Source organism: Microcebus murinus, chromosome 7 (genome assembly GCF_040939455.1).
Source record: "Microcebus murinus isolate Inina chromosome 7, M.murinus_Inina_mat1.0, whole genome shotgun sequence".
Taxonomy (NCBI): Eukaryota; Metazoa; Chordata; class Mammalia; order Primates; family Cheirogaleidae; genus Microcebus; species Microcebus murinus.
This window is the reverse complement of record NC_134110.1, coordinates 57,128,852-57,141,234: the sequence shown is the minus strand read 5'-3', so window position 1 is coordinate 57,141,234 and position 12,383 is coordinate 57,128,852.

Here is a 12,383-nt window from a genome sequence, read left to right as displayed (position 1 = left end):
CGCTTTCTAGCATGATTGCTCATTATTACATAGTACCTGGCACGTTTAAAATACAAGAAGTATTTCCTTTCTTAACTTCTTACCTAAAACTGGTAAAATAAATAAATAAATAATAAACAAACACACGTACTAAGCTGAAAATACTATCTTAGATACCACTCAAAGGCTCCTTTGTCTTTTAACAATTCAAATAAGAGTTATCTTTCATTTTAGGACTGAAGAGGTTTCAGAATGGAAACTTTAAATGGAGTACTATTCAGCGTAAAAAACAATGATGATATAGCACCTCTTGTATTTTCCTGGATAGAGCTGGAACCCCTTCTACTAAGTGAAGTATCTGAAGAATGGAAAAACAAGCACCACATTTACTCACCAGCAAATTGGTATTAACTGATCAACACCTAAGTGGACATATAGGAATAACATTTATGGGGTGTCGGGCGGGTGGGGGGGAGGGGATGGGTGTATACAAACATAATGAGTGAGATGTGTGACGTTTGGGGGATGGTCACGCTTGAAATGCTGACTCGAGGGGAGGGGGGGCATGGGCAATATACATAACCTTAACATTTGTACCCCATAATATGCTGAAAAGAATAATAAACATCTATTAAGACTTAAAAAGAAAAGAAAAAGAAAGCTAAATGAATACAGTAGTAAAAAAAAAAATACTGAGTTATAAAGTACTAACCTTTAATACTATTATGTTACTAATACTTCTTCCCTCAGCTTTAACTGTGAAATAGTTTTTAAATTACTTCTCCTGCTCCTTTGGAAACCACAGTCTTCAACTCTGCCAGACATCACTGCCAGGGTAATTTCTAAAGGCAAGGAAACCAAAGCCAACTGCCCTGGGCAGCACATGACAAAGTCGAGGGGAAAATATAAAGTGTAGCAAAGAGCAGCTGATAATTTGTAATGGAGATAGAAAACACCAAAAGATATCACAAGTAGGCCATGAGCAGGAATCAAATTCAAGAAATGATAGAATCCTATGGTTAGCAAAACCGTATTATACACTTATTATTGAGAGGATAGATCTTGTGTCAAGTGTTCTCATCATAATGAAATAAAAATTTAAAATATAATAAATGGTAGAAGCAAATCACATGCCTGGCAGAGACCATGGGATCATTTCATGGAACTATGCTATTTTTAAAAGGCTTTCCCCAAAACTCTTCAGGTACTGCCTGATGGATCCGAGGTATACACAAACTCACTCACACACACACACACACACACACACACACACACACACACACACATATCCAAAGAAAGGCAAAATCTATAGAGAAATCTGAAACCTCTAAATATAACTCATAAACCAGTTTTTCTTTTACTTTATAGTCAAGAAAGTATTTAAAAATTCCAAATATATACTTTCTGTGTTCAGGGCTCTGTGACTTTATTGGAGCACATTGTGTATCTCTCACAATAATTCTAGTAACTAGGTTTCATTATTTCCTCATTTTACCAACAAGGAAAACCAAAATACAGAGTAGCTGTCACTTCTAGAGCACAAGTGTTGGATGCGGAGATGAGGGTAAATGGCTTTCTCCCTTTTTCATTCCAGTCTTTTAATATTAGAGGATTGTGAATAGTTATATATTCCTTCACCCTTTTTTTTCCTCTGCATTTTTTTCTCTCTGTGGATTGACTAGACATGCACTGAGGTGACTAAGAATGCTAGACAAAATTATGCTGTGTTGGACAAACTAACTCATGTAGGAAAACCTTAGATTTCTTTCATTGACACACGCATATTTAGAAAAGAAAACATGCTCATACATTGACAACTCAGGGAATGAAATGAGAGAGTCAATCAGTTGTGTTATGGTACACTTTTTTTTTTATTAAAAAGAAAAGGCAGTCCCAATTACTCAGAAGCCTGAGGCAAGAGAAATGTTTGAGGCCAGGAGTTCGAGGTTGCAGTGTAGTTTGACTGCACCTGTGAATAGGCACTGCACTCCAGCCTGGGCAGCACAGTAAGATCCCATTTCTAAAAAAAAAAAAAAAATTACAATTTAAAAAACCAAATTTCTTGTGTTTCTTGAAAATCCTTTGAAAAAATAAAGATTTTGTTGAAATATTTCACAACTCCAATTTATGAGATTTATACTCTCCAAAACATAATAGAGCTGACTTCTGTTATGCTTCTTGTATATATAGATACTGAATCATCTCTCTTCCTCTACCTGACAAGAACTTTTAACACATCTGTCTACCTGACATTTCAAATTTCTAATTTGCTTTGTGAGAAAAACAAAAGCTTTCCCAACATATCAACTGAGTAAACTGTGTAGGAAGAAACAAATCCATCTGCTTCCATTTGGGGGAAAGGACTGAGTATACTCATTAAGGACATGTGAAAGTAAAAAAAAAACACAGACAAAAAGAAGAGACGTAAAGAGATGTAGAAAACATTTAAAGACACTGGGAAGAGTAGAAAATAAAACCAGCATCACCAATTTATACTTGACATTTACACACTGGCTTTGGCCGATTATCTGTAAGAGTGACCTATCTTCCAAGCAGGGTTGTGACTGTCTTTTAACCATAGCACCTATCTGAAAGCTTTCCTTTGCACTGAATGTCAAAAATTCTTGGCTGTCTATACATCACAAAAACAAAATAGAGATTTATGGGGAAAAAAAAAAAAACACCTGGTGACAATATATCTTCCTGTCTTAACTAAAAATGATAATTATCCCTCAGAGAAAGGGAGGAGAAGTAATTGCTTTAACAGAGATGAAGGAAATAGAGAGAGATGATAATGGGCTCTAGCCTAGGAAGCAGAGGAGATTCACAAATTCTGTGAATACCAGGACCTCAAAGAAAACTTCAAAGTTTCCTAAAGTTAAGAGATCTGTTGGCCTGTTGTTTACCCAACATTCAGGGCCTTTGCAGCACTCTGTTGTAAGTGAGAGCTGCAGGGTTGTCTAAGACTACATTTCCTATCAGCCTAGCAAAAGGGGGATGTGATTGGATTAAGTTGACTCAAAGAAAATACCTCTTGCACAGACACACTGTGGAGTAAAAAGTCATAGCTGCTTCATGTTTCAAATGTTTGAAGATTTTCATGACAGCATTGGGGAAATGTATTTTTATAATCAAGTTCACCTTTCTTATTGTTTGGAAAGTACAAAAAGGTATAAAATAAATATGACATAATGTCACCATTCAGAAATTATCACTTCTGTTATTCTGGTTTATTATTTTTTCAATCCTTCTATCATCTATCTAAAAGACCAAAAATTTTTCTAAAAGCTCTGTTTTATGGAGAGTGGAACAATTAGATAATTATAATCACTGCCATCTCTCTCTTTTACATATTTTATCTTTGATGTCAGAAACATATTTACAATCAATGTTGTGATCATACATAAAACACTTATTTAAAGTGTTTTAACGAATTTTCAATGAAAATTTCATCATTCTTGAGGGATTTTTTTCCAGTTATTCTTTTGTTCCATAGTACATTTCAACTAGATTATTTAGGCAATGTTGGTTACTGGTTAGTTTTCTAGGAAAAAGAGTGTTGGTTAAAAAAAAATGCATGGGTTTCTGAGGTCATACAACTTAGGCTTTGAATTCAGCTCTACAATAAATGACCTTGTGACTTTGAGGAATCTATTTAACATCTCTGAGGCATAAAAATAACCACTCAGGTTACTTTTGTTTTTTTAAAGATTAATAAAATTGGTAAAAACACTTAGTAATGTTAATCAGGTAAAAGAAAACAGAAAACATTAGAATGAAAGAGAGGATATCACTACAGATCTTACAAGCACTGAACTTAAAATAAGGAATTATTAACATCTTTAGCCTACTACATTTAATAATTTAGAGACATGGAAAAATTATTTGAAAAATATAGCATCAAAACTCAAGAAAAAATAGAATATCTATATAGCTTTACATCTGTTAATTGAGCTGAATTGATAATCAAAAACCTTTCCATAAAGAAAACTCTAGACACTTATGGTTTCAGAGGGTGAAACACTGAAGGACATAATACCAATCTTCCAAAATTTCTTTCAGAAAATAGAGACGGTGTATTTTAGAGAAATAGTGTGTGTGTATATACATATATATATATAGAGAGAGAGTCATGTGTCATTTAACAATGGGGATATGTTCTGAGAAATGCATCATTAGGTGATTTCATCTATGTGTGAACATCATAGCATGTACTTACACTAACCCAGATAGTATAGCCTACTCCACATCTAGGCTACATAGTATTGATTGCTCCTAGGTTACAAGTCTATACATGTTTACTGTACTGAATACTGTAGGCAATTGTAAAACAATGGTAAGTATTTGTATATCTAAACATATCTAAATATGGAAAAGATACAGTAAAAATATGGTATAAAACATAAAAATATGGTATCCCTGTATGGGGAACTTACCATTAATGAAGCTTATAGGACTGAAAGTTTATCTAGGTGAGTCAGTGAGTGGTGAGTGAATGTGAAGGCCTAGGACATTACTGTACACTACTGTAGACTTTATAAACAGTGTACCCTTAGGCTGCACTAAATTTATAAAAAATTTTTTTCTTTCTTCAATAATAAATTAACCTTAGCTTACTGTATATTTTTCACTCTATAAACTTTCTAATTTTTAAAAGTGTTTTGACTCTTATAAAACTTAGCTTAAAACACATGGTTTAGAGCTGTACAAAAGTTTTTCATTCTTTATATCCTTATTATATATGCTTTTTTCTATTTTTAATTTTTTTAACTTTTAAAAATTTTTGTTAAAAACTAAGACACAAACACACACACATTAGCCTAGGCCTACACAGGATCAGAATCATCAATATCACTGTCTCTACCTCCACATCCTGTCCCATTATATGGCCGTCAGAACAATAACACACATGAGGCTGTCATCTCCAATGACAACAATGCCTTCTTCTAAAACACCTCCTGAAATATCTGTCTGAGGCTACTTTACAGTTAACTCTTTTTTTTTTAATAAGTAGAAGGAGTACACCCTAAAATAATGATAAAAGGACAGTATAGTAAATACATACACCAGTAACATAGTCATTTATTATCATTATCAAGTATTATGTATTGTACATAACTGTATATGCTAGACTTTTATACAAATAGCAGCACAGTAGGTTTGTTTACACCAGTATCACCACAAACAGATGAGTAATGTTACACTGTGATGCTATGACAGCTACAATGTCACTAGGCAACAGAAATTTTTCAGCTCTATTATATTTTAAGGGACCACCATTGTATGTCTGTCATTGGCTGAAACATTGTTACGTGGTATATGACTGTAATAGGAATTGGCTCATATCACGGAGGCTGAGAAGTCCCACAATCTGCTGTCTGCAAGCTGGAGATCCAGGACAGCCAGCACGAGTTTGAAAGGCTGAGAATGGTGTGGCTGATGGCATAAGTCAGAGGTGGGGAACCTGCAGCCTAGAGGTCCCCTGTGGCCTTCTAGGTCCTTAAGTGCAGCCTTTTGACTGAATCCAAATTTTACAGAACAAATCTTTTTATTTTTATTAATATCCTTTTGCTTGTCTTTTATACATTTATTTTTTTAATGAACACACTTAAAATACCAAAGAATGCAATAATTTTTAAAGAAATAATCCTCCCAGATTGACCAGCACAATTAGAACATTATTAAGCCACAAAGGGCAAAATTGACAGCTGCTATGCTCAGGATTTAGTGCTAGCTTCCCACTTCTGACTGACACCACGTACTGCACAAGGCCAGTTGGCAAGAGTTTATGTGGGTCTAGTACACCAGTCTGTAATAATCTTTTGACAACAGTGCACTGTGTTTCTGTTTAAAGTGGAATTTGTGCATAGTTGCACAGCTCGACAGTATTTTTTAATTCTGTCTGCTTAATAGCCCATCATGTCAAAGAAGACTGAGAAAACACTAAAGGAAGAAAACAGATTTTTAAATGAGGATTGAGAATTGCAATATAATCTTGTGTCTGCTAAAGATAAGATGATTTGCTTGCTTTCTGGTACTGCAATATTAACATTAAAGAAATTCAGTGCTCATCAGCATTAATATTCATAAGGATCACGAATATTTTAAATTAGAGTGAGAGGCACAAAAGGTTGTATTGCAGAAATTAAAACATGGAAAGCAAAAACAGTTCTTTCAAGCAGCAGTAAGTCCTGGAAATAATGCCACTGAAGCAACTTATAAAGTAGCTTATATACTCACGGCAAAAGGGAAGCCATTCAGTGTTGTAGAAATTGTGAAAGAATGCATCGAAGCCGTAGGATGTGTAGATCCTGATACTATTTCAAAGTATGAACAACTGTCTCTTTTAAAGAGAACCGTAACTGATTGGCAGCATGAATTGGCCTTCAACTAAACAGAACAACTTCATGAAATATTTCAAAAAGAAAATATATGTTATTCGATTGCTTTGGATGAATCAACTGATACTACTGACTTGGTGCAGGTTTTATACTTCATTTGGGTCATAACAGAAAATTTTCTTTGCTATGAAGAGTGCTTTGGGCACTCTTGAGAACAGAACACAAGGAATAGATATCTTCAACAAATTTTGAAATAAATGTCATGAAGTTGGACTGAATTTGGTAAATTTAGTACATGTATGTACAGATGGTGAACCTTCCATGACAGGAAAACATGAAGGGTTTATTGCACAAATAAAAAAAGTATGAACAGATCCAGATGTTCTCATTTCTATTTATTGTATTTTGTGTCTGCAAAATCTCTGTGTCAAAGCTACTACTTTAAGTGAAACTTTGCAACAACTTATAAGTATTGTTTGCTACATTTGTGCAAATGCAACATAGCATCATCAGTTTCATAACATGCTAAAGTGGAACAATGAGGTATTCAGTGTGGATTTGCCCTATAATTCTAAAGTGTGTTGGGTATCACAGGGACAAGTGTTAGCCAAAATTTTATCTCTGTGAGAACAGATAGTTAAATTTTATGAAGAACAGAATCAGCAATGTGAATTATTGAAAGATTTCTATAGGAATATAGCATTTCTGTGTGATATGTCAAATCAAAACAACTTGAATATTTCTTTGTGTGGTAAAACTAAGTCTATGTATTTACATGATATGTGGCAAAAAAAAAAATCCAAGCATTTCAATAAAAGCTATGTTTATGCAAAACACTTCTTAAAAAGGAAATTTCAGATGAACATTTTCCCCAGTTAGCAAAGGTCATTGATGTTAGCAAAGGTCATTGATGAGCAGGATGATATGTGTGAATCATCTGAAGAATACACAGCTGTTATAGACCTATTAAATGGAGAATACAATGAAAGGTTCACTGACTTTGAGAATCATGACATCAGACTCAAATTAGCATTTCATCCTCACCTAGTTGATATCACCAAGGCACTTAAAGAACTACAGATGGAATTTTTTGAGCTCTCAGTAGATGACATTTTAAAGTCATCGTCTGATACTAAGAAAGATCCTGTTGAGATATGGAAAAATGCAGTAGAATATCCAGGCATTTAGCAACATTCCCCAAAACTGCTTTCTTGCTTTTCAACCACTTACTGCTGTGAGTCTACATTCTCCTACCTGACCCAAATCAAATTGCCCTTAAGGTCACAAATGACTGATATCCATCTAGAGGATCAACTGAAACTGTGGACCTTCAAGCTGCAATCAAATATTCAAATGTTGTCCAACAAAAAGCAGACACAACAAAGTCATTAAAAAAGTACTTAACTTTAAAATTAATAAATAGTTTTAACTTTTGGAAATTATTAAGTACATAGTAGTTATAATTTTACAAAATAATGTACATTTTAAAGTGTACCTAATTTAAGTTTCTTGAATGCAGCCTTATTTGATTACAGCTAAGTTAATGTGTCCTTCCAACATGAAAAGTTTCTCCAACCCTGGTGTAAGTCCTGGTCTAAGTCTGAAAGCCTGAGAATCAGGAGCTCCAAGGTACATGGGCAAGATGGATGTCTCATTTCTAGCACAGAGAGAGAATTCCCCTTTCCTTTACCTTTTTGTTCTATTCAGGCCCTCAGTAAATTAGATGATGCCAGCCCACTTTAGGGGCAGGCCATCTCCTTTACTCAGTTCAGCAATTCAAATGCCAATCTCTTCCAGAAACACTCACAGACACACCCAGAAATAATGTTTAAACAGCTATCTGGGCATTGCTTAGCCTAGTCAAGTTGACATATAATATTAACCATTCCAGAAAGAGGCAATAATTTGAGGGTATCCTAATCATGATACCGTGACAAAGACAATACAATACAGGTAAATTATAGAAAAATACCCCTCATGAGAATACACAGAATCTTCAACAAAATATTAGCAAACTGACTTAGTAACATAAAAAAGAGAATAATATTATTTGGTGAAGTTTCCCAGGAATGTGACTCGATTGAGATTAAAAAAAAATCATTGTAATTCAGAATAAATGAAAAAATTGACAAAATTCATCACCCATTGATCATAAAAACTATTTACACATCAGGAAGAGAAGGAACTCTCTTAATGTGATAAAGGGCATTATAAAGAAACTATACCTGACATCATACTTAATGTCATTCTTAATGGTATATCTAAAAGTATACTTTATCTAAGATCTAGAAAAGGCAAGGATGTCTGCTCTGTCACTTCTATTCATTATTACCATGCAATTTCTAGTCCCTGCAATAAGGAAAGAAAGAGAGATGAAAGACCTAAACTGGAAAAAAAAGAAGTAAAACTATTTGTGGATGACATGATATTCTACATAGAAAATCCTATTTATAAAAAAGGGAGTAAAACTAATAAGTTAATTACCAAGGCACAAGGTCAATATACAAATGAAACCACATTTCTATATATTGGGAGCAAATAATGAAAAATGAAATTAAAATAACAATACTATTTACAATAGTATTAAAAAACATGAGGTCTTATGGTGTTAACATAGACAGGACATAAAAAGTATGAACCATAAAAGAAAAAAAATTATAACATCATCTGGGCAATGGGGAAAGAACTTAATTATCTCTGGCTACAGCAGCTAATGCTTTAGAAAATCCTCTTACCTCACTGCGCTTGTGCACAATGCTGCACAAGGATCTGCACTGTGGGCAAAACACAGGGCTTTCTCCCAATTATGAATGGGTCAAACAAAATGTTCCTGATGCTTAGGAGAAAGTGCAAGTCCAGACCATAGGCTTTCTACCTCCTTAGTCGATCCTCACCTCTACCCTTGTTTCTCTGAATCAAAGAGTGTTATCAAGAACAATTACACCCTTCCCCCTCAAATCCAGGAAGATGCTCTGTCGGTAGAGAGGTTGACAAAGGTCATCTTGTGTGTCCTTGTTCTTTCAATCTCTGTGCCTAAACACTGTGCAAGTGTTAGGGATATTATCTGCAATAAGATGTAGCCCCTTACTTCAATGTGGGCAGCAGATAAAAAAAATAGGGAACTGCAACCATTAGATATTACAGAAGAATGAGTAGAGCATGATAATATGAGAGTACTTAGGAAGAGTGGGGTGTCAGGGAAATGTCTAAGCTGAATCTAGACAGATGATGGGAGGTGGGTAGGTGAAGCAAATTTAAGCTGCCCTGCACTAGCAAAATGTGGCAGGTAGGTGACCCAGCTATGGTTTCCTCTATAGATTTTTCTATCTTGGCAGAATGCATTTGTTATTTAGGAAAGAGTCTCTGCCCCTCCTGATCGCTTTCCATAGAAAACTTTCCATAGAAAACTTTTAAAAAATGCATTTTAATTTTTAGTAACAAAGTTCTTTACCAAATGTTATTTGGATAGAAAAAAAACATTGCATATTTCTCCCCATTAATGGCTTCTGTTAACAAAATCTGATCTGAAATAATGTTTTGGTGATGTTTCATTTTTGTTTACTCCTTTCTTTTGTTTCTTTGACCTCCTGTCTTATTAAATATGCAGCATTTTGGTGTTTCAAGATTGTTTGCTCAATATTAAATGGTAAAAGCGAACAACAAATACATAATAGAATATCATGATTGCCCTATGTGACCAATATCTTTGTGGCATCTCTCAAAGTAAGTAATTATTCTGTCCTTTTTCACAAATGGCAGTTCTTTTAGATACAAGTCACTGAGAATTGAGGAAAACTATGTTTATTATGTATTCTAAACCATGCTTCTTCCTCCCAATGATTTCACATCAAATCTTATTTTAGCAGAATTCATTCAAAATCTTTCTGAATTATAATGCCTAGCAGTAAAAACTTTATCTTTTCCTGGAGAAGACAGCTATTATAATATTTTCATCATTTTTAAGAAGGGGGTCTACATTAAAGAACACGCCTATCCATTGAACACTTGTTTATCCTAGGTGCCAGAATTGTGCTCGAAATATAGTGGTGAATAAGGCAGACTCGGTCTCTGCTCTCATGGACATACAGTCTGACTGAGAGAAACAATATTAAATAAGTAATCAGAAAACAAATAAATAGATTTTCATCTGAATCTATCTCCCTGGCACATATACGGCTTACTAAGGCACCTAGTGTACCTGTTATCTTCCGATCACCAGATCCTACTGGGATGATGCATCAGTGTAACTGTCCAGAGTAAAATCTGGGGTATGGTGACATAATCAGGGAGTCCTCGGGTTACATATTATGACACAGAGCAAGAGAGTTGATCTTGCCTTGAGACAAGACAGTGCATTGTACTGTTTCTCTATCAAGTGAAGGTGAAATCAAATACCTTCTCGGGTTCTGCGTTTATAGACACAATGAAAAACACATGTGGCAAATAAATAGCTGCATCTTGGGTGTCAGAGGCTGTCTTGAGTTATAGTAATGAGCTTACAGTAAAGAGGTCACCTTTAAAACCTCAACTGAAATTCGAATAATTACCTAATTAGGCTTTTGAGAATTCTCTGTCCAGGATCCATATAGCTTGTGCATAAATTAAACAGGTGAGTTAAATGGGAAATATGATTACAGTCACTATTCTTGATTCTTTCAAGTATTTGATGGTGACAGCCTTCTCTGTGATTCCCCAAGGATGTGACATTGTCTTGGCTTACTACATTGCTGGGGAGGTTGAGGTCTAAAGGGTTTTTGTTTTGTTCCTAGCCCTTTCTACCTTGACACAGCATTCAATAATGTCAGGGAGCTAACACAATTTGCTGAGTATCTATTCCAACTCTTCACTCAGTGAGAAATTAAGCATACAATGTGATCACAGAATTACTGAGCCCCCTATGACACTGACTAAGTGCAGAATTTCTATTTATGACCTGCCAGTGGATCAGAGTTGCACTCCACTGCAAGAATTAAATGAAAGAATTAAAATGCAAGAGTCCTCTGAAAGGTCTGGGTACTTTCCTTTTCCTGGTAAATAACCACAAGTCCTTTTAGGGTAAGACCAGGAGAAAGAATCAAGTATCTACTTGTGCAGCAAGACTCCTCTCTGAATATACTCATACTTAAGTGACCTCTCTTAGGTCTGGAATTAGATATGGAGTCATGACTCTCTGTGTGATGGTTCAAGTCATGTCTATGTTTACCACAACTAAAGCCGTCTTGGCTATACAAACTAAGCAGGACTTCAGAGTAATACTCAGGGGTTCCAGTCCTAAAGACCTTATGATCTTTCAGCCATTCCCAAGGATCTCTGTGGGTTATACATTTCTGATAACCATTTCAGCCCTATCACCTATTAAAACAATCATATCCACCTTGATTCTGATGGTTAAATTGCTATCTGGCTTTCTCCACTTTAATAATCCTTCATGTGCATTAAATCCTAGAAACCATTTCAATGTCAGTAATCTCCCAAATTTATTCCTGGCCAAAGAAGAGATTCAAGGCATCATTTAGTGTTTTGGTGAAAAAAGGGTCTTTGGGCTCTTCTCAGGGACTCTCATAGTTAGGGAGTTGTTGAGCCAAACATCCTAGATAATGCCACTCCAACATCCCTATTTCCATAACTTTTCAGATCCCTTTTATATTTCAACTAGGATTTTTTAGCATCTTAAATTCATTCATAATCCACCACACAGTTTATGTTTACATTAAGACCAGGATTAAATTAACCAAGTGAACAAATTTTAGAAACTTTCCCAATTATTGAAGTTAGTACATTAAAGACAGACTCCCTGGTAAGTATACCCATGTCAATACACTATGTTCCTCTGTCTTCCCTGGTCTAGCATCCTTGAATCCATTCACATATGCAAATCCCCCTGGTTTTTGCTGATACATTTAAAAACAGGCAAATATTACTATTCTTTAAGCATGCAGAACTTATTTGGGGTTGACTTAGTAATTGCCCCTTACCTCCTTGGCTTGCTGGAATTTTACTCATACTATAAGTTTAGAGACCAAGAATGTTGACAGAGGTGGATGAAAGGAGAATACACGTTAT